Genomic DNA, 23,388 nt, shown 5'->3' with positions numbered 1-23,388 from the left:
TCTGCCATTTCTCAGGCAACTTCATAATTCCATCTTCCCAAAACTTTTTATCTTTTTGAGCAAAGACCTGTTACAGGTGACTTTTACAGCCTTCTGGGGAACTGAAATTTTTTTCCTTTAAGAGAATTTTGTAAAGACCAAAACAAATTGGAAATCCAAGGGTGCAATGTCTGGTGAAAATGGTGGATGAATCAGAACTTCCCAGCCAAGCTGTAACAGCTTTGCCTGGTCATCAAAGAAACATTCAGCCTTTATCAGCTGAGCCACAAGGGAAACACACACAGAAATCCCTTGCATTCCTATACACTAACAATGAGAAAACAGAAAGAAATTAAGGAAACAATACCATTCACCATTGCAACAAAAAGAATAAAATATTAGGAGTATATCTACCTAAAGAAACAAAAGACCTATATACAGAAAACTATAAAACACTGATGAAAGAAATCAAAGAGGACACAAATAGATGGAGAAATATATCGTGTTCATGGGCTGGAAGAATCAATATTGTGAAAATGACTATACAACCCAAAGCAATCTATAGATTCAATGCATTCCCTGTCAAGCTACCAACGGTATTTTTCACAGAACTAGAACAAATAATTTCACAATTTGTATGGAAATACAAAAAACCTTGAATAGCCAAAGCAATCTTCAGAAAGAAGAATGGAACTGGAGGAATCAACCTGCCAGACTTCAGGCTCTACTACAAAGCCACAGTCATCAAGACAGTATGGTACTGGCACAAAGACAGAAATATAGATCAATGGAACAAAATAGAAAGCCCAGAGATAAATCCATGTACCTATGGACCTTATTTTCAACAAAGGAGGCAAGAATATACAAGGGAAAAAAGACAACCTCTTTAACAAGTGGTGCTGGGATAACTGGTCAACCACTTGTAAAAGAATGAAACTAGAACACTTTCTAACACCATACACAAGAGTAAACTCAAAATAGATTAAAGATCTAAATGTAAGACCAGAAACTATAAAACTCCTAGAGGAGAACATAGGCAAAAGACTCTCCAACATAAATCACAGCAAGATCCTCTATGACCCACTTCCTAGAATATTGGAAATAAAAGCAAAAATAAACAAATGGGACCTAATTAAACTTAAAAGCTTTTGGACAACAAAGGAAAGTATAAGCAAAGTGAAAAGACAGCCTTCAGAATGGGAGAAAATAATAGCAAATGAAGAAACAGACAAAGGATTAATCTCAAAAATATACAAACAACTCCTGAAGCTCAATTCCAGAAAAATAAATGATCCAATCAAATAATGGGCCAAAGAACTAAACAGACATTTCTCCAAAGAAGAAATACAGATTGATAACAAACACGTGAAAAGATGCTCAACATCACTCATTATCAGAGAAATGCAAATCAAAACCACAATGAGGTACCACTACACGCCAGTCAGAATGGCTGCTATCCAAAAGTCTACAAGCAGTAAATGCTGGAGAGGGTGTGGAGAAAAGGGAATCCTCTTACACTGTTGGTGAGAATGCAAACTAGTATAGCCACTATGGAGAACAGTGTGGAGATTCTTTAAAAAACTGGAAACAGAACTGCTATATGACCCAGCAATCCCACTCCTGGGCATACACACCGAGGAAACCAGATCTGAAAGAGACACGTGTACCCCAATGTTCATCACAGCACTGTTTATAATAGCCAGGACATGGAAGCAACCTAGATGCCCATCAGCAGATGAATGGATAAGAAAACTGTGGTACATATACACCATGGAATATTACTCAGCCATTAAAAAGAATACATTTGAATCAGTTCTAATGAGATGGATGAAACTGGAGCCCATTATACAGAGCGAAGTAAGCCAGAAAGAAAAACACCAATACAGTATGCTAATGCATATATATGGAATTTAGAAAGATGGTAACGATAACCCTATATGCAGGACAGAAAAAGAGACACAGATGTATAGAACAGACTTTTCGACTCTGTGGGAGAAGGCGAGGGTGGGATGATTTGAGAGAATAGCATTGAAACATGTATATTATCAAGTGTGAAACAGATCGCCAGCCCAGGTTGGATGCATGAGACCAGTGCTCAGGGCTGGTGCACTGGGAAGACCCAGAGGGATGGGATGGGGAGGGAGGTGGGAGTGGGGATCAGGATGGGGAACACATGTAAATCCATAGCTGATTCATGTCAATGTATGGCAAAAACCACTACAATATTGTAAAGTAATTAGCCTCCAACTAATAAAAATAAATTAAAAAATTAAAAAAACAAAAACAAAAACATGCAGCCTTGCCTTATCCTGATGGAAGACTATGAGTTTTCTGCTGACTAATTCTGCATGGTTTTCATCAAGTGTTGCTTTCGGTTGGTCTAACTGGGAGCCGTACTTGTTGGAATTAACAGTTTGGTTTTCCAGAAGGAACTCGTAAGAGAGGACTCCCTTCCAATCCCACCATATACGCAACATCACTTTTTTAAGATGAAGACTAGCCTTTGATGTGGTTGTTGGTGGTTCATTTTGCTTGCCTTATGATCTCTTCCATTCCATATTACTGCACAGTATCCACTTTTCATTGCTCATAGTTTGTTTTAAAAATGGAACATTTTCATTAGCTTAAGTAGAGAATCATATGTGGAATTACAGTCAAGATTTTTCTCACTTAACTTTCATTGAACCCAAACACGAAAACAATGAACATAACCAAGCTGGTGCAAATGATTTTCAATGCTTGATTTGGATATTTAGAGTATGTCAGCTATCTCCTGCATGACAGATTGTTGACTTTCTCAACTAGTTTTTCAATTTGACATTATAAACGTCAATTGGTCTATCCCACGGTAGAGCAACATCCAGTGAGAAAGCTCAGCATGAAACGTCACAAATCAGGTTTGACAGGTTCAATCTTTATACACTACACAAAATCTTGTTTTGCATTTCAGTTGTGTTTTTACCTTTCTTGAAACAATAAAGCATAACATGTCAAAAATGTTGCTTTTTCTCTTCCATTTTCAATATTAAAATAGCTACACAAAAATTCATCAATTTTGATTTTTTTTTAAAAAATGCATGCTGATCTGATAGCTGTCACAATACAATCTAACAAAGTTGTTTCAAATGAAGTTAAAGACACCTAAGGGCTACCAGAGCCATCTTACAGAAAAAGGGAAACAAGCATTCTGGCCAACCCAATAATATTTAGAGCCATGAGAGTAGATGAGATAACATAAGAATAAAGTGTAGATAACAAGGAGAAGGGCCCCCAAAGACTGAGTCCTGAGCACTGCAACATTAGAGGCAAAACAAGAGAAGGAACAAAGAAAGCTCAAAGGGAATGGCCAGTGAGGTAAGGAGGGAAGCCCAGAAGCTACTTGTTGTGAACTGATTTGTGTTGCGCCAAAATTCATGTTGAAGCCTGCACCCCAGTACCTCAGAGTGTCACTGTAACTGGAGATAAGGCCTGTAAACAGGTGAAAGGTGAAAGTTCAGTCGCTCAGTCGTGTCCTACTCTTTGTGACCCCATGAACTGTAGCCTACCAGGATCCTCCGTCCATGGGATTTTCCAGGCAAGAGTACTGGAGTGGGTTGCCATTCCTTCTCCAGGGGATCCTCCCAACCCAGGAATCGAACCCAGGTTTCCTGCATTGTAGGCCGACACTTTACCATCTGAGTCCCCAGAGAAGTCCAAAGGTATGATGTGTCCTCTCTGAGGCACGAACTCAAGACCTTCAGATTATGAGACTGATGCGCTCCCTACTGTGCTAAGAGGACACAATGAGGCTGTTAGGGTGGGTCTTGATTCAATCTGTCTGGTGTCTTTGCAAGAGGAGGAAACAGAGACACCAAGGCGGGATACAGGAGCACAGAGACCACGTGAAGACAGAGAGGAGGTGGCCACCTGGAAGCCAAGGGAAGAGGGAAGAGGCCTCAGGAGAAGCCACACTAGATGTGAGGAGCACTATATGTAAGCTGTAAGAAGCCAGACTAGAGTAATGAGAGACTGGAACAAAAATAGAGCAATTTTACTTTTCACTGAAGTATAATTGATTTACAATGTTGGATTAGGTTCAGGTGTATGGCATGGTTTGCTTTTTTTTGCAGATTGTATTCCATCATACCTTTCTTGGTTGCTGTTTAGTTGCTAAGTTGTATCTGACTCTTTGCGACCTCATGGATGTAACTCCTCCATGGATGCCAGGCTCCTCTCTCCATGGGATTTCCAGGGCAAGAATACTGGAGTGGAAAAAAAAAAGAATACTGGAGTGGGTTTACTCTAGGGGATCTTCCCGATCCACGGATCAAACTCCTGCTTGGCATGGAGATTTTTTACCACTGAGCCACCAGGGAAGCAAGACAAATAATTCCTGGTGCTATAAATTTTTGTTGCTTATCTATTTTATGTGTGGTAGTTTGTATTATTAATCCCATACCCCTAATTTGTCTCTTCCTCCCACCCACCTCTGGTAACCACTAGCTTGTTTTCCACATCTGTGAGTCTGTTTTTTTGCATATACATTAACTGGCATTATTCTTTGGATTCCACATATAAGTAAAGTCATACAGTATTTGTCTTTCTGATTTATTTCACAAAGCATAATATTCTCAAGGTCCATCTGCATTGCTGCAAATGGCATTATTTCATTATTTTTATGGCAGAGTAATATTTAATTGTGTACATATATGTATATATATTTCATCTTCTTTATCCATTTATCTGTTGATGGACACTTAGGCTGATCTCATATCTTGGCTACTGTAAATAGTGCTGCCATGAATGTTGTGGTGAATGTATCTTTTTGAATTAGAGTTTTCATTTTTTCCAGATATACCCAGGAGTGGGACTGCTGGATCATATGGTAGCTCTATGTTTTGTTTTATAAGGAACCTCCATCCTGCTCTCCATAGTGGCTGCGTCAATTTACACTCCCACCACCACCTTTCCTCCACACCCTCTCTAGCATTACTTGGAGACTTTTTGAGATGGTCATTTTGTCCTCACTGTGGTTTTTGAGTTGGCATTTCTCTAATGAGCAATGTTGAGAGTATCCTTTCATGTGCCTGTTAGCCATCTGTATATCTTCTTTGGAAAAGTGTCTATTTAGGTCTTCTGCCTAATTTTTGATTGGCTTGTTTGCTTTTTGATGTTGAACTGCATGAACTCTTTGCATATTTTGGATATTAACCCCTTGTCAGTTGCATCATTTACAATACTTTCTCCCATTCCATAGGTTGTCTTTTCATTTTGTTGACGGTTTCCTTTGCTGTGCATAGAAGAAAAAGGTTTTAAAAGAAAAGTGCTCATTTATGTAGTTTAAATGGTCTTAAGCTTCCATGTGAGATGTGTGGGGCTTTGCAGGTGGCACAGTTGTAAAGAACCTGCCTGCCAGTGCAGGAGACACAGGAGACTCAGGTTCAGTCCCTGGATTGGGAAGATCCCCTGAAAGAGGGCATGGCAACCCACTCAAGTATTCTTGCCTGGAGAATCCCACAGATAGAGGAGCCTGGAGCACTATGGTCCATAGTCTCACAGAGTCAGACATGACTGAAGTAACATCACGCACGCACACATGAGATGTGCAGGTTTCTTCTGTTTTGTGTAGAGTGCTGTGTAATATGTCACTTCCAAATATATTACCAGTCAAAGGCTCCCATAGTATAGTAAATGGGTAGTACTTATTATTCATTCATTTATTCATCTTTCATCAAATAAATATTTATTAAACCATTCCTATGTGAGAGGCACTAATCCAAGAGCTGAGGATGGAGCAAAGAACAAAGCCTGGGCTCGCCTGGAACTTGTATCCTAGAAGGCAGAGAGAGGATGAGCAAGCAAAGTTATAAAGTCTGGCTGGTAGAAGGAGGTGCCATGACCAAGACTGAGGCAGAAGCCAGAGTAATGAGAACGGTGGTGCTGTTTAGATCGAGGGATGATGCGGGGAAGGCGTCTCTGATAAAGTGACTTTGCAAACAAGTAAATGAAATGAGTGAGAAGGTACATGAGAAAACCTACCCTTCTCCTCCTGTGCATTTCTCCTTTATTCTCATAATACTGACACACTCACTCTTCCAGCATCAAGTGTGTGGGTTTCCCACAGATCATGCAATTCTCTACACTGCTGGCTGACACTACAATTCCATTCAATCCTGACACTAACTGGAGTTAGGCAGGCTCTATGGGTTAAGGGTTCAGTCTCACAAGACTGCCCCTCACTTCAAATGCCATTTGCAAGTAATAGGTCCCCAGGTTACCCAAAAAAGCTGTCTGAGCTGGCTACAAATCAGAGGTTCCTATTGCCCACCTCCTTGATTATTTCCTAGAACAGGTCACAGAATGCAGGGAGACAGTTACCTACATTTACCAATGTATTATGTAACAAAGGACACATATGAACAGCCGGATAAGAAGATACACGGGGCCCCAAGCATGAGTGCTTCTGTCCCTGAGGAGTTGGAGCATCCCTCCCTCCCAATATGTGGATGTGTTCACCAACCAGAAGCTCTCTAAACCCTAGTTTTGCGGGTTTTGTGGAGGCTTCATCACAGAGTCATGATCAGTCATTAGCTCCGTCCTCAGCCCCTCTCCCCTTCTCAGAAGGGGTGGGGGGTGAACTTCTAATCATGGTTTGGTCTTCCTGGTACCCAGCACCGCCCTTGCCCCATCCTGAAGTTATTGAGAAGCCCACCACAGTCGCCTCACTAGAACAAAAGACACTCCTGTCACACAAGAAATGCCAAAGGATTCCTAAGTCTCTGTGTCAGGAACCAAGATCAAAGATCAAATATTAGAACAAAAGATGCTCTGACACTCTTACCACTGAGCAAGATACAAGGAGGTAGGGACAGAGACCAATATATATTCATACATTTTTCTCACGGTATGGCCAAAAAAATCCAGGGCTGTGGGACTTCTATGGTGGTCCAGTGGTTAAGACTCCCTGCTCCCAATGCAGGAGCCTGGGGTTCCATCCCTGGTCAGGGAACTAGATCCCATGTGCTGCAACTAAGAGTTTACATGCCACAGCTAAAGATTCTGCAACTAAAACCCAGCACAGCCAAAGACAGAAAAAATACAACTGTATAAAGTATACTCAAGTGGTCATATATAATCTATACATATGTTCATATTAACAGGAAAAAGAAAATATCGTGGGGAGGGACCTGGTATTTTTTTAAAGGGCATAGTCAAGGAGGCAGAAAAAAATGCCTTTCCTTCCAGTGTGAGAATTCTATAAGTAAGATAAATGCTAATAAACAGGACTTAGAATCCAGAGCTTGTGAGGCCAATATGACCTTTAGTGCAGGAAAACAGGAAGGAGTGTTTAAAGTAGGTTGACAAGTTCACCTTTAATTAAAGTCACTACGGATAGGAGGAGAAGGGGACAACAGAGGACGAGATGGTTGGATGGCACCACTGACTCGATGGACATGAGTTTGAGCAAGCTCCGGGAGACGGTGAAGCACAGGGAAGCCTGGCGTGCTGCAGTCCACGGGGTCACAGAGTCCGACACGACTAAGCGACTGAACAACAACAAGGATAGGTCAGAACCAAAAAGGTGAATGAACATGAGAAAGCCTGTGGGTGAGATTTTAATTTTTTAAAGTAATATTATATTAATTTATTTAAGTATACTATTGATGTTCTCATCAAAAGGAAACCAGTTTGTCTTTAATTTTTCTATCTGCTTTCGGTGATGGGTGTTCACTAGACTTACTGTGATTATCATTTCATGATGTATGTAAGTCAAATCATTAGGCTGAACACTCTAAACTTACATACTGCTGTATGTCAACTACATCTCAATAAAACTGAAGGGAAAAAAAACAACAGCACTGTTGATGGCTACAGATAAATATGGAAAAATAATCAATTTTGCTAGTCTTTCCTACAAAACATATGGAAAAGTTTCAACCAAGAGTGTCTATCAGGAGCATTACATAACTGGTTCCTTCTGCTTGGGCTCAGTCGTGTCCAACTCTTTGTGATTCCATGGACTGCAGCCCGCCAGGCCCCTCTGTCCATGGAATTTCCCAGGCAAGCATACTGGAATGCGTTGCCATTTCCTACTCCAGGGGATCTCCCTGACCCAGGGATCAAATCCACATCTCTTGCATTGACGGGTGGATTATTTACCACTGCACCACCTGGGAAGCCCCCATCTTCTACTTAACTGGCTTAAATATTTTGAAAAGCAGTCTGATAACTTTTACTAGAAGCCAAAAAATGTCTTTACCTTCTCATTTTGAGAATTATTCACAAAAGGTATCAACCATAAAATATGGAAAGAATATGCACAAATCTTTGTACAAAGCTTAAATAACCCGAATGTTCAGCATTGTTTGTTCATTCATTTAGCAATGTTTTCCCCCAAGTGCCTACCAGGTTTCAAGCACTAGGGTTAAAACAGGTAATAAAAGAAAGTTCCTTCCCTCACAGAACTTACATTTCTGTGGGAGAGATAGGAAAAAAGTAAGGAAGCACACTGCTGCTGCTGCTGCTAAGTCGTTTCAGTCATGTCCGACTCTGTGCGACCCCATAGATGGCAGCCCACCAGGCTCCCCCGTCCCTGGGATTCTCCAGGCAAGAACACTGGAGTGGGTTGCCATTTCCTTCTCCAATGTGTGAAAGTGAAAAGTGAAAGTGAAGTCGCTCAGTCGTGTCCAACTCTTAGCGACCCCATGGACTGCAGCATACTAGGCTCCTCCAACAATGGGATTTTCCAGGCAAGAGTACTGGAGTGGGTTGCCATTGCCTTCTCCAAGAAGCACACTACATCCTTGTATATAAATATACATACACAGCAAGTCAGATGGAGAAAAATAAAACAGAGGGGAGGCAGGGAGGACAGGAAAAGGTCAGGGAAGGTGGCAATAGTGGGGACAAGGGGGCCTGAAGGAAGCGGGGGAAGGGGTCAAGCTTTGTGTGCTTATCAGGAGGAGCGGGTCTTGAGGTGGGACAATGCTCAGCAAGACTGAAGAACAGCAAGGAAGTCAGTGCAGCTGGGCAGAATGAGCTAGAAGTTGAGGAGCAGGTGAGGTCAGAGTCAGGAGGACTGACTCTCTTAGAGGAATTGTAGGCCATGAGAAGAAACCAGGTTTTACTGAGTGAGATTGGAGAGTTTTGAACCAGAAGGTGACATAATTATGATCTAGCTTTTAAAAAGACAGTGGGGGTAGGGAGAAAGCAGAGAGCAGTCAGAAAAGGACGGAAATAATGGAGGTGAGGCATGATGGTGGGTTGGGTCAGCACGGTAATGACAGGGGTGATGGGAGTGACTGGATTCTGGATAGAATCTGAAGGTAGGTCTGACAGCATTAATTAACTAGTTGAATGTGACGTTTAAGAAAGAGGAGTTAAGGAGGACTCCAGCATTTGGTCTGAGTAACTGGAAGGATGGAGTGTCAGCTACTGAGATGGGGAAGAGCAGATCTGGCGGTAGAAATTAGAAGTTTGTTCTTGAATCTGTAAGATTTCAGATGCCCTTTATTTAAAACATGTTTCCACATTATAGTTCATTATAAGATACTGAATATAGTTCTCTGTGCTATACAGTTGGACCTTGTCGTTCATCTGTTTTATATATAGCAGTGTGTATCTGCTAATCTGAGGCTCCTAATTTATCCCTCCCCCACTCCCTTTCCCCTTTGGAAACCACAAGTCTGTTCTCTGTCTCTGAGGCTGTTTCTGTTTCGAAGATATGTTCATTTCTGTTATATTGTAGATTTCACATGTGGGTTATATCACATGACATTTGTCTTTGTCTTGATTTATTTCACAAAGTATGACAATCTCTAGGTCTATCCATGTTGCTGCAAATGGCATCATTTCTTGCTTTGTGGCTGAGTAGTATTCCAGCGAGTACACGCCCAACACCAGATGCCCTTTCAGTGGCAAGTGGGTGCCTCGTGCATCTTGCCCCTTACATGGACCATATCAGTGCACTTAGGACCATCAACAGCCAGCACTTCCATTTCTTAGTCAGAGGGCTTTCTCAAACTAAGACAGTCTTCAAAACAGAACACAACTCACCGAGAAGTGGTTTCCTTCCTAGTAAGAGAAAGGCACCAGAGCAGAAATTATTTCCTTGCCTTCTGCTTTCTGCCTTTGAATGCCTCTGTTTGAGACTGCGGTGATTGGCGGGAGTGTAATCACAAGGGAAAGTTTAAGGGAACTGACATGGGGCAAAGCCCTGGCATTGTAGAGATGAGCTGGTTTTAGCACCACCTAGCTCCAGGGTGCCTGCTGGTCATCTGAACAATCTCTTCTTATTTAAGCCACTGTAAGTCATGCCTTCTCCTACTGACAGTCGATTCACTGCTCAGTAATAACACACTGGCTAACTTTATCAAGGACTTACTATATACTTGTGTACGTGTGTGCCTCAGTTGCTCAGTTGTGTCTGACTCTTTGCAGCCCCATGGACTGTAGCCCGCCAGGCTCCTTTGTCCATGGATTTCCCAAGAAAGAATACTGCAGCAGGTTGCCATGTCCTTCTCCAGAGGATCTTCCTGACCCAGGGATTGAAGCCTCATCTCCTGCATTGGCAGGAGGATTCTTTACCACGAGCGCCACCCGGGGAAGCTCCACTATGTACTCAGGAAGAGTTTACTAGTCCATAGAGTCACAAAGAGTCACATGCACTAGTCTGAGTACTTTACATGCATTGATCTTTTCCTATTTAATCTTTATAACACCTTTACTATTTTTGTCTCCAGTTTCAATAAAGAAACTGGGCAAGGATAGATTAAGACACAATATGGACCCCAGCACTCATCTTACACACTAGGAATGTAATGCTCAAAATTCTCCAAGCTAGGCTTCAACAGTATGTGAACTGAGAACTTCCAGATGTTCAAGCTGGATTTAGAAAATGCAGACGAACCAGAGAAATCAAATTCTCAACATCCGTTTGGATCACAGAAAAAGCAAAAGAACTCCAGAAAAACATCTACTTCCGCTTCATTGACTAAGCTAAAGCCTTTGTGTGGATCACAACAAACTGTGGAAAATTCTGATAGAGATGGGAATACCAGACCACCTGACCTGCCTCCTGAGAAACCTGTATGCAGGTCAAAAAGCAACAGTTAGAACTGGACATGGAACAATGGACTGGTTCCAAATTGGGAAAGGAGTACATCGAGGCTGTATATTGTTACCCTGCTTATTTAACTTCTATGAAGAGTATGTCAAGCAAAATGCTGGACTGGGTGAAGCACAAGCTGGAATCAAGACTGCCGGGAGAAATATCAATAACCTCAGATATACAGATGACACCACCCTTATGGTAGAAAGTGAAGAGGAACTAAAGAGCCTCTTGATGAAGGTGAAAGAAGAGAGTGATAAAGCTAGCTTAAAACTCAACATTCAAATAACTAAGATAATGGCATCTGGTTGCTTCATGGCAAGTAGATGGGTAAACAATGGAAACAGTGACAGACTTTATTTTCTTGGGCTTCAAAATCACTGCAGATGGTGACTGCAGCCATGAAATTAAAAGACGCTTGCTCCTTGAAAGGAAAGCTATGACAAACCTAGACAGCATATTAAAAAAGCAGAGACATTACTTTGCTGATAAAGGGTTGTCTAGTCAAAGCTATGGTTTTTCCAGTAGTCATGTATGGATGTGAGAGTTGGACCATTAAGAAAGCTGAGCACCAAAGAATTGATGCTTTTGAACTGTGGTGTTGGAGAAGACTTGAAAGTGCCTTGGACTGCAAGGAGATCAAACCAGTCAATCCTAAAGAAAATCAGTCCTGATTATTCATTGGAAGGACTGATGCTGAAGCTGAAGCTCTAATCCTTTGGCCACCTGAAGCAAAGAACTGAATCACTGGAAAAGACCCTGATGCTCGGAAAGACCCTCAGAAAAGGGGACAACAGAGGATGAGATGATTGAATGGCATCACCGACTCGATGGACATGAGTTTGAGCAAGCTCCGCGAGTTGTTGATAGACAGGGAAGCCTGGCCCACTACAGTCCATGGGGTCGCAAAGAGTCAGAAATGACTGAGCGACTGAACTGAAATGTGTTGCCCCTGAGACTGCTATTAATGCCTTCTATTATTTGTGCCTGCTTAATTTGACATAAAACTGTTAACTATTAACCTCACTGTGGCAAATCCTTTTTCACATACACATAAATACAGACATTTATCAGGTATAAAAACTTCAAATATAATGGGTAAAGTTAGGTAATACTGTGTATGGTGAAATAAGGATTAAAAAAAACCATACTCATACTCCTCCCTGCAGCTTTGGAGTTAAAAAGTGCTGTAGGAGATACTTATTACTAAAGTTTAGTTATCATCTTATTATGCAAATAAAATAGGTAATAAAGGGGGATCCCAAGCTATCACACCAGCCAGTATGCCTCCATGTACAAGTCCCAAACCAGAAGTGTAGAAGTGGATGATGTCAGATGGATCTTGGAAGAGGAGAAAGGGACATGGGAGCACAATGCTGACCTCCCATCTCCCCATTCCTGTTTATAACAGAAATTCTCTGAAGAACTGCTAATACTCACAATTCTATTTCCACCCATTCCAGCCTCCCTTGAACCAATTAATCAAAGTTTCGACTGACTCACCTAAATATCTGCTCTTGTCATGGTCCATGTGATGCCATGTGGCTGGACCATACTGACTCCATTTTGTCAGCCCCATCTTAGGCCCCCAGTCCAACCCTCCCCTTTCCATGTGATTGAGCTGCAGTTCACTCACAGGCATGCATCTAAGTCCTCTAAGTTTCCTATCAACATTTACCCTTGCCTTCATCTGATATGGAAGCTGGAAGAATGCCTTGTTCTGATGCAGGTGGTTAATGATCACGAGACACCCCTGGGGGAAGAAAAACCCTGGGTTCCCATCACTATGGACGTGCTTCCCACTTGGTAGCAGGTTCTATTTTTAGCCTGGCCCCTTCCAGGCCCAGTATCCCTTCTGGTGACACAGACTGCAGCTGTGAATGCCCCTGGATGCTGGTCCACAGAATCATGCCTGTAAGTGGCAAACATAAACTTTCCGACTGCATTTCATGGGGTTGCCTCCTTCGTGTTTTGGTCACAAAGCTCCTTCTCAGATTGGAGGACATTATTCAATATCTTTGGGTCCCAACAGATGTTCACAATGTCAGTTTTTAATGTGTGTTGATTTATCAGCAGCATATGATACAGGCAGTGCCCAGTCTCTGCTGCTGGCTCTTCCTCAGCTCGATGGCCTCTTACTATTGGAAGTTTCAGAGCTTTTAGCTCATCCCCGTTGACACCTTTGGTTTCCTATCTCTGCTCACAGTTTTACCTGCAGAGGCAGCTGAATACCATGGAATGACTGACCTCAGGTGATGTCCTGTGGAACAGAAGAATTGCCTGGCTGACAGGCTTGAATTTCTGATCCACAAAAGTGTGAGTTACAAAAAAAAAAAAAAAAAGTGGTGTTTTCAGCCATGAAATTTTAGGGTAATCTCTCGTTGCAACAGATAACTGGAACAAATACCATCTTTCTGCTGATGTCTCACAAATTGTGTGAACCTCTCCTCTGAATTCCAGACTCATATCTGACTGCATGTTTGACATTTCCACAGGGACATGTCTTATTTTGAGTTCTACTAGAATGGACCTGAGACAAGGATTCAACTAGAAGTAGCTTATTTGAGAGGTAAACTCAGGAAACACCAGTAATGTCACAGGGAAGAGAGACAGGGAAAGAGACCAAACAACAGGGTGTGTCATCAAGCCAGTTATGATGGAAGGAAGTTGCTTTCTACTGTTGGGGAACTCACGGAGTTAGTTACAACCTGTGCCTCAGAGTCACCCACACAGAAGGCAAGGGACCTGGGGTAATCTATGTTCTAACTTTTATCAGTCATTGGTCATGCTGCTCCTAAAGAAGCTGACTCCCCACCAGCCTTACACAGCAGCTCAGGCATAAAACACTCAGGCAAAGAAATGCAAAATCTGGAAGAGAGACACCAAGAGAGCACACTGAGGTGGAAACGTTGAGGGAATGTGGGCAGGACACTAACAAGGTTTGCTTGGACATTAATATTTTTAAAATGCTTTTACTTCATTATTATTATTTTTGACTGCAGTGGGTCTTTGTTGCTGTGTGGGCTTTCTCTACTTGTGGCAGATGGCCTTAGTTGCTCTGCAACATGTGGGATCTTCCCAGACCAGGGATTGAACCCATGTCTCCTGAATTGGCAGGTAGATTCTTATAAACTATGACTGGTTGCTTAGAATGACCCACAAACTGGCTACTGGGAGATAGTTCTCCATGACTGAATGTTTCTTCATGACTTGTGAGTGGAAAGCCACAAATTGTCCTTTTGTTTTGAATTATCTTTTCAAAGTATTTGAATAATGATGTGAAAATTAACACAGGAAACCTCAACTACAACTAAAGTCAGGAAGTTCTTTAGAGGGAACTCTCGTGCCCCAACACTCCTTGTCAACTACCCCAAATAGGACAGATCTGTTTGCATCTCCAGCAAGAAGGTCCCTCTACAAGCCAGCAGGAGGAAGGAAGGTTTTCTTCTCGCCCAGCAACAAGCCCATCCAATGGGACACTCTGCAGCTCAGTCAATGAGGCATTAGCGCCACCATGAACTCTTACTTTCCTCCAGTGAGCTTTCATTTAGAACAGCCCCTCCTAAACCCCAATTTCTCTATAAAGCAGGTTCCCCACCTTTGTTCTCTGATGCCCATGGTCTGCCAGAGCTTGTATTCCTGAATTGCAATTCCTCTAGCTATTCCCAAATAAACCCATTTTGCTGGTGACATAATGACCTATCTTATTCTTAAAGTTGACAGTGGAGAAGGCAATGGCACCCTACTCCAGTACTCTTGCCTGGAAAATCCCAAGGACAGAGGAGCCCAATAGGCTGCAGTCCATGGGGTCGCTAAGAGTCGGACACGACTGGGCGACTTCACTTTCATTTTTCACTTTCATGCATTGGAGAAGGAAATGGCAACCTACTCCAGTATTCTTGCCTGGAGAATCCCAGGGACGGGGGAGCATGGTGGGCTGCCGTCTATGGGGTCACACAGAGTCGGACACGACTGACGTGAAAAAAAAAAAAAAGAAAAGAAAAAAAAAAAGTTGACAGTGAGTAGCCTTGGAGTTCAGAGGTAATGTACCCCACCAGAACAAGATTATTATTATTCAGTATAATAAGACAATATCTATAAGGCATAAGGCAAAAGTCAGGCATGTCTGCATGCAGCCTGTTATAAAAACCTGGAGCCCCCTAACTCGGGATTCCTCGTCTGCGACCCACCCCACAGTGTGTGCAGGTATCACCCGGCTCTTGCTGTGTTGTCCCTGCTACTGGAACTTCTCTGCTTGCAGACCCTTTGAGTGGACAGGTCCGGGGGAAAATCAGTTCACACGGACACCTTCAATCCAAATCCCACTGCAGGGTTCCTCTTCCTCTTCCCCCATTCCACATGTGAACTTCCTACCTCACATAATGACATCAGTATAGTCACTCGTTTGCTCTGTTCTACAAAAAAAAGATGAACTAGTCCCAGAACTGCTATTCCACCGATGCTACCAATAACAAACCGAAGTAACTTTCAAAATTTCTTTGTAGTTGTTAGACTATCTACCAGGGTGTACATGAGAACACCTATGTTCAAAAGTGACTTAAATGAAACTTTTGTCAATGTGGTTACATATCAATTTGATAAAATTAGGTTCATTTGCTTCATTGTTTTTTGAAGTCATACATTTAAAATATGTAAACCATTTATGTTACTAAAAATGTAAAACTTATAAATAATGATACGCTCCTAGAAATCTCATTCCTGTATCCATCCATTCCACTCAAATCCCAGAGGTAACTTACGGATTTGTGTTCCTCCAAAATGTGTATTGGGCTTCCAGAATGAGTTGGGCTTCCCTCATAGCTCAGTTGGTAAAAATCTGCCTGCAATGCAGGAGACCTGGCTTCGATTCCTGGGTTGGGAAGATCACCTGGAGAAGGAAATGGCAACCCACTCCAGTATTCTTGCCTAGAGAATCCCATGGACAGAAGAGCCTGGCAGGCTACTGTCCATGGGGTCACAAGAGTCGGACACGACTTAGTGACTAAACCACCACCAAAATGTGTATGGTGAAGCAGGAATCCCTAATGTGACTCTATCTGGAAACTGGGCTTTTACAGAGGAAACTAAGGTTAAATGAGCTCATACGGGTGAGTCTCTGATCAGAGAAGGCTGGTGTCCTTAAGAGAAGAGACATCTGAGACTCTCTCCCTCCTTGTACACTTGCACGGGGAAAGGGCCAAGTGAGGACACAGCAAGGAGGCCATCTGCAAGCCAGGAAAGGACGCCTGACCAGAACCCAAAGTTTTCTGGCACCTTGTCCTGGGCTTCCAACCTCAGAACTTCAAGAAAGTTTCTGTTGTTTAAGCCACTCAGGCTGTGGTATGTTATGGCAGCCCTAGCAGGCTTATATAGGAGATAATTTATATATGGTTTATCATACTAAATAATTAACAATTAATATATGGTTTATCCCTCCTGTGTTTCTTTTCAGGAAAATAAGCAAACACTTCCTTTTTTTTCTTACACAAAAGGTAATATACTACATGCTCTTTTGCACTTAACAGTGTATCCTATACAGCACTCTTTTATCAGTCTACAGAAATCTCTCATTTGTTTTTACCCCTGTATTTTTACAAATTGAAGTACAGTTGACTTACAATGTTTCAGATGTACAGTAAAAGTTAATATATATTTATACACATGTGTATGTATATTTTTCCAGATCCTTTTCCATTATAGGTTTATTATATTTGCATTTCTTTATTGTGTATATTTATCATAGTTCATACTATGTTTCCAATGTTTTACTACTACAAATAATGCCTGAGTGGGTAACCTTATGTGTATGTTGTGTAATGTTTGTGGAGGTGCCTATTCAGGGTAAATCCCTAGAAAATGGATAGAGGAGTTAAAAGGTGCACACAGGTAGTTTTGTTTGATAATTCTTAACGACCCCTTTGAGGGGCTGCACCATTCTATATCCTTACCAGCTGTTTATGAGGGTCTCTCTCTTTTGTTTTTTTCCTTACTGCCACACCCACAGAGTGTTGTTAAGATTTTGAATTTTTCCCAATCTACTAATTAGAGATATTTCACTGTGCTTCTAATTTACATTTCTTCTATCATAAGTTGCAGCTTGTCATATGTTTGTGTTGTTCAGTTCTCAGTCGTGTCCTACTCTTTACAATCCCATGGACTGCAGCACGCCAGGCTTCCCTGTCCTTCACTATCTCCCAGAATTTGCTCAAACTCATGTCCATTGAGTTGGTGATGCCATCCAAACCATCTCATCCTCTGTTGTCCCATTCTTCTGCCCTCAATCTTTCCTAGTGAAGTGAAGTTGCTGAGTTGTGTCTGACTCTTTGCGACCCCATGGACTATAAGCCTACTAGGCTTCTCCATCCATGGGATTTTACAGGCAAGAATACCGGAGTGGGTTACCATTTCCTACTATCAGAGTTTTTTTCCAATGAGTCAACCCTTTACATCAGGTAGCCAAAGTACTGGAGCTTCAGCTTCAGCATCAGTCCTTCCAATGAATATTAAGAGTTGATTTCCTTTAGGATTGACTCGTTTTATCTTCTTCCTGTCCAAGGGATTCTCAAGAGTCTTCTCCAATGCCACAATTTGAAAGCATCAATTTTTCATCACCAAGACTTCTTAGTGGTCCAATTCTCACATCGATACATGACTATTGGAAAAACCATAGCTTTGACTATATGGACCTTTGTTGACAAAGTGCTGTTTCTGCTTTTTAATACACTGCCTAGGTTTGTCACAGCTTTCTCCAAGGAGAAAGTGTCTTTTAATTTCATGGCTGCAGTCACCATCTGCAGTAATATGTTTATGGGTCATGCATATGTATTTTTCTCAGGTTATCATTTTTTAAAACTAGATTTTCTAATTAGGGTGTAGAATATGCTTGATTCTGTATATTTATCTTTTATACAGTACTAAATTATTTTAGTAAGTCTGATTTCAGTCTGTCAATTTTGTGTGTTTTTTTGGCCATAGCACCCAGCGTATGGAATCTTACATCCCCAACCAGGGACTGAATCTGTAGTGCAAGCATGAAGTCTTAATCACCGGACTGACAGGGAAGTTCCTAGTCTGTCAATTTTTTAATGCAAAAAAACCCTAAGATGACAATCATATCATCTGTGAATAATAATAGTTATATCTCTTCCTTTATTATCCTTATAAATTTCCTTTCCTGTGTTAGTGTGCTAGTTAGGATGAGGATAGACCACTGATGGAAGTGACAGAAGTGGCTTTGTCTTATCCCTAAATTTAAAGAAATGCTTTTTTTGTGTTTTTCCATAAAAAAAAAGTTTGCTATACACATTTATAAATAGCTTTTTATTATAGCTTTCCTTCATAATCATTTTGCTAAGTTTTCTTTGTCATAAAAATATTTCTTCTGCATCTATTGATATGATTTCTTCAATATATTATGGTAAATTGCATTGATTTTCTAATATTAATTCACGTTTGTACACTTGGGTAAACTCAACTTAGTTATAAAATACTGTTTTTTAAATACATTTTATCAGTTTGCTACTAACATCTTTGCACCTTTCTTCATATGATTGCATTGTAATTTAATGTTCTTATACTATCTCTGTCTGGCTTTTGCATCAATATTTGATAACTTCACTAAATGAGCTGGAGTGGAGAATTTTCTCTCACTCTATTTTTTTGGAGGGGCGTAAATTCTCTAGAAGACTTGGAATAAGTTTAAAATGAACTTTTCCTTGAATATTTCCAAGAAACAGATCTATAAAACATTCTGGACATTTTTTTGAGTGGAAGATTTTTGATTGATTTACTACCAACCAAATTTCTTTTCTAAAGGAACATTTAGACTTCTACTACTTCTTCAGTCAGTTTTGGGAAGTTACAGACAAATAGTGTCTGGTTAGATACATCCATGTTCACGAATTTTTCTGATCACCATCTTGCTGTCTTTCAAACCCTTTTCTAGGATTATTTTTCTCTGAAGTATCATTTAGATTTTCCTTTAATGAAGATCAGTTGGTAATAAACCATGTGCTTTTGTTTATTAGGAACTGTCATTATTCTGTCCTTGATCTCGTCCATCAGTGTTACTGGGGACACAATTCTGATGACAGTTATTTTCTGTCAGCACTTGGAGGCATTATTCTACTATCTTCTGGCTTCCCTTGTGTGTTCATAAGTCTGCCATCAGTCTAATTACTATTCCTTTGTAAGTGAGTCAATCTTTTATTTGATCTCCTGTTATAGGTTGAACTGTATTCCTCAAAAAGACAGGTTAAAGTCCTAACCTCCAGTGTTTAAGAATGCGACCTTATTTTGGACACAATTAGTTAAGGTAAGGTTGTACTGGAGGAGGATGGGTCCTTAATCCAATATAACTGGGTTCCTTATCAGAAGAGGAAAAGAGACAGATACACAGATGGGAGGCAGACAGTGCTGCAGATGCAAGCCATGGAATGCCAAGGACTGCCTGCAGATTACCAGAAACAAGGGAGGGGCAGAAGGGACTTCCCCTCCTGTTTAGCGGGAGCAAGGCCCTGCTGTCACCTTGATTTTAGACCACACACCTCTAAGGCAGAGGAACCAGAAATCAAATTGCTAACATCCACTGGATCATAGAAAAAGCAAGAAAATTCCAGAAAAAATATCTGCTTCATTGACTATGCTAAAGCCTTTGACTGTGTGGATCACAACAAACTGTGGAAAATTCTTAAAGAGATGGGAATACCGGACTACCTCACCTGACTCCTCAGAAACCTGTATGCGGGTCAAGAAGCAACAGTTAGAACTGGACATGGAAGAACCGACTGGTTCCTAATTGGGAAAGGAATTCGTCAAGGCCGTATACTGTCACCCTGCTTTTTTAACTTCTATGCAGAGTACATCATGTGAAATGCCGAGCTGGATAAAGCACAAGCTGGAATCAAGATTGCCGGGAGAAATAACAATAACCTCAGATATGCAGATGACACCACCATTATGGCAGAAAGTGAAGAACTAAAGAGCTTCTTGATAAAAGTAAAAGACTGAAAAAGCTGGCTTAAAACTCAACATTCAAAAAACAAAGATCATGGCATCCGATCCCATCACTTCATGGCAAAGAGATGGGTAAACAATGGAAACAGTGACAGACTTTATTTTCTTGGGCTCCAAAATCACTGCAGATGGTGACTGCAGCCATGAAATTAAAAGATGTTTGCTTCTTGGAAGAAAAGCTATCACAAACCTAGACAGCATATTAAAAAGCAGAGACATTATTTTGCCGACGAAGGTTCGTACAGTCAAAGCTGTGGTTTTTCCAGTAGTCATGTAAGGATGTGAGTTGGACCATAAAGAAAGCTGAGCACCAAAGAATTGATGCTTTTGAACTGTGGTGTTGGAGAAGACTTGAAAGTGCCTTGGACTGCAAGGAGATCCAACCAGTCAATCCTAAAGGAAATCAGTCCTGAATATTCATTGGAAGGACTGATGTTGAAGCTCCAATACTCTGGCCACCTGAAGCGAAGAACTGACTCATTGGAAAAGACCCTGATGCTGGGAAAGACTGGAGGAAGGAGAAGGGTATGACAGAGGACGAGATGGTTGGATGGCATCACTGACTCGATGGATAGGAGTTTGAGCAAGCTCCTGAAGTTGGTGATGGACAGGAAGCCTGGTGTACTGCAGTCCATGGGGTCACAGAGTTGGACACGAGTGAGGGGCTGAACTGAACTGAACTGAGCCTCGAGAACTGTGACTCTTAATTCCTATGAAGTTAAGCCACTCAGCTGTGGCATTCTGTTCCAGTAGTCCTGGGAAACCAACACAAGTGAATTTAAGACTTGTTGTCCTTTAGGTTCTCAGTTCCATTGCATTGTATCTAGGTTGGATTTCTTTTGACTGATTCCGTTCTTAGCAACTCCTGATCTGTAGATTTATTTTGCTTATTGGTTTGGAAAATCCTCACCTATTATATGAACAGACACTCACCTCCTTCCATTATAATCTCCTTAAAGTACTCTTAGTAGGCTTGAAGTAGGAGACTGCCTTTTCTACCCCCTCTTTAAACTCATCATATTTTCATCTCCTTGTCTCTCTGTGCTGCATCCTAAGCAGTTTGAGAGTTTATTAAGCAGTTTAATTTTTCCATTGCATCTTCTACCTCATTTTGTTCTTCAGATGCATCTAATGTCTATTTACAGTTTTTTTTTTTATTTACAGTTTTTAAATATCATTAATTGTTTTAGAGGCTTCCCTTGTGGCTCTTTGGTAAAGAATCTGCCTGCCAGTGCAGGAGACATGGGTTTGATCCCTGCGTCAGGAAGATCCCCTGGAGAAGGAAATGGCAACCCACTCTAGTATTCTTGCTTGGAAAATCCCATCAAGAGCCTGGTGAGCTATAGTCCATGGGGTCACAAAGAGTTGGACATGAGTGAGCAACTAAACAATTGTTTTAGAAGTTTCTGGCAGATTGATAGTTGTCTCGCAATCTATATTATTGTTGTTAGAGAGTAGTCTCTATACTATTTCAGTAATATAACTTCTTAATTTTAACTGGATACATGCCCATCCACAACAAAATCTGTTTTTCCAATTTGCCCTTCAGCAAGGAATGACCATGAGCTAAGCTCTTACCATGGGATATAAACAGAAGTGGTGTGCACAATTTTTTAGGCAGTTTTCTGAAGGGGAAAGGCATATACTTTCCTACACCACTACGCTGGACCTTGCTGAGTGACTTACTCTGGCTAATGATGTGTGAGCACACAGGACATACGACACACCTGAGCGGAGGTGACAGTGAGTTTCCTCGGCTTACCTCCTGTGTGCTTGTTTTCCATCACGAGGAAAACGAAATGCAGGTGACTACTACTCCTTTAGCCTGGCTCCTTGAATGGGAGGCAGGTGGATCTGGTACAGCACAGCAGCTGACTGCCCCTCCCTCCAGCTGTCAAATTCCAGCTAAGTTAGAAATAAATATTTGCTTTCTTATAAGCTACTGAGTCTTTGAGAACAATTCCTTTACTTTCTTGCAGGCCAGAAATTAAAAATTATACTTTTTGGTAATTTATTCATGATTTAGTTTCCACTGCTCAGTGACTGTGAATAATGATGCTATAGCATTCATATACAAAATATTGTGGTTTTGTGTGGATATTTTAAATTCTATTATGTATACAGCTAGGTGTAGAATTGCTGGTTCATTTTTTTTTTTTTTTGCCACACCATGTGGCATGTGAGATCTTAGTTCCTGGAGCAGGGATCAAACCGGTGCTCCCTGCAGCAGAAGGTCAGTCTTAACCACTGGACTGTCTGGGAAGTCCCTAGAAGACAAGGGTCAGACTGTTTCACAAAGTGACTGCACCATTTTACATTTCCACCAGGTGTCTATGAGGGTTCTGATTTCTCACTGACAGTTACACACCTTTTTGGTTACGGCCATCCTAATGGGTGTGACACCACCCTTCTGGCAGAAAGTGAAGAAGTAAAAAGCCTCTTGATGAAAGTGAAAGAGGAGAGTGAAAAAGTTGGCTTAAAGCTTAACATTCAGAAAACTAAGATCATGGCATCTGGTCCCATCACTTCATGGGAAATAGATGGGGAAACAGTGGAAGCTGTGTCAGACTTTATTCTTTTGGGCTACAAAATCACTGCAGATGGTGAGTGCAGCCGTGAAATTAAAAGATGCTTACTCCTTGGAAGGAAAGTTATGACCAACCTAGGCAGCATATTAAAAAGCAGAGACATTACTTTGCCAACAAAGGTCCATCTAGTCAAGGCCATGGTTTTTCCAGTGGTCATGTATGGATGTGAGAGCTGGACTGTGAAGAAAGCTGAGCGCCGAAAAATTGATGCTTTTGAACTGTGGTATTGGAGAAGACTCTTGAGAGTCCCTTGGACTGCAAGGAGATCCAACTAGTTCATCCTAAAGGAGATCAGTCCTGGGTGTTCATTGGAAGGACTGATGCTGAAGCTGAAACTCCAATACTTTGGCCACCTCATGCAAAGAGTTGTCTCATTGTAAAAGACCCTGATGCTGGGAGGGATTGGGGGCAGGAGGAGAAGGGGACGACAGAGGATGAGATGGCTGGATGGCATCACCGACCTGATGGACATGAGTTTGAGTAAACTCCGGGAGTTGGTGATGGACAGGGAGGCCTGGCGTGCTGCAATTCATGGGGTTGCAAAGAGTCGGACACGACTGAGTGACTGAACTGAACTGAATGGGTGTGAAGTGGTTTCCACTGCATTTCCCTAATAACTGATGATGTTGAGCATTTTTATATGTACTTATTGGCTATTTATATAACTTCTTTAGAGAAATATCTATTCAAATCCTGTACCTATTTTTTAAAGCGTTA

General features: G+C 41.4%; 2 protein-coding genes and 1 non-coding gene across 3 annotated transcripts in view; all 3 read right to left on the bottom strand.

Moving 5' to 3' along the window:
- Positions 1–23,388, bottom strand: part of RAD52 (RAD52 homolog, DNA repair protein) — a 73,732-nt gene that overhangs the window by 46,583 nt on the left and 3,761 nt on the right. The window lies entirely within an intron of this gene.
- TRNAM-CAU lies at positions 3,686–3,758 on the bottom strand. Its single transcript has one exon. It is a non-coding gene; the product is annotated as a tRNA-Met (tRNA).
- Positions 3,986–23,388, bottom strand: part of LOC122679928 (atherin-like) — a 35,006-nt gene continuing 15,603 nt past the window's right edge. The window contains exon 3 of the mRNA XM_043880790.1: positions 3,986–4,220. The gene's annotated coding sequence lies outside the window, so the exon portion shown is untranslated. The remainder of the gene's footprint in view (positions 4,221–23,388) is intronic.

The sequence above is a fragment of the Cervus elaphus genome, chromosome 22, assembly GCF_910594005.1.
Source record: "Cervus elaphus chromosome 22, mCerEla1.1, whole genome shotgun sequence".
In the NCBI taxonomy this organism is placed as follows: domain Eukaryota; kingdom Metazoa; phylum Chordata; class Mammalia; order Artiodactyla; family Cervidae; genus Cervus; species Cervus elaphus.
Note: the sequence above shows the minus strand (reverse complement) of the source record. Positions and strands in the feature narration are given on the sequence as shown.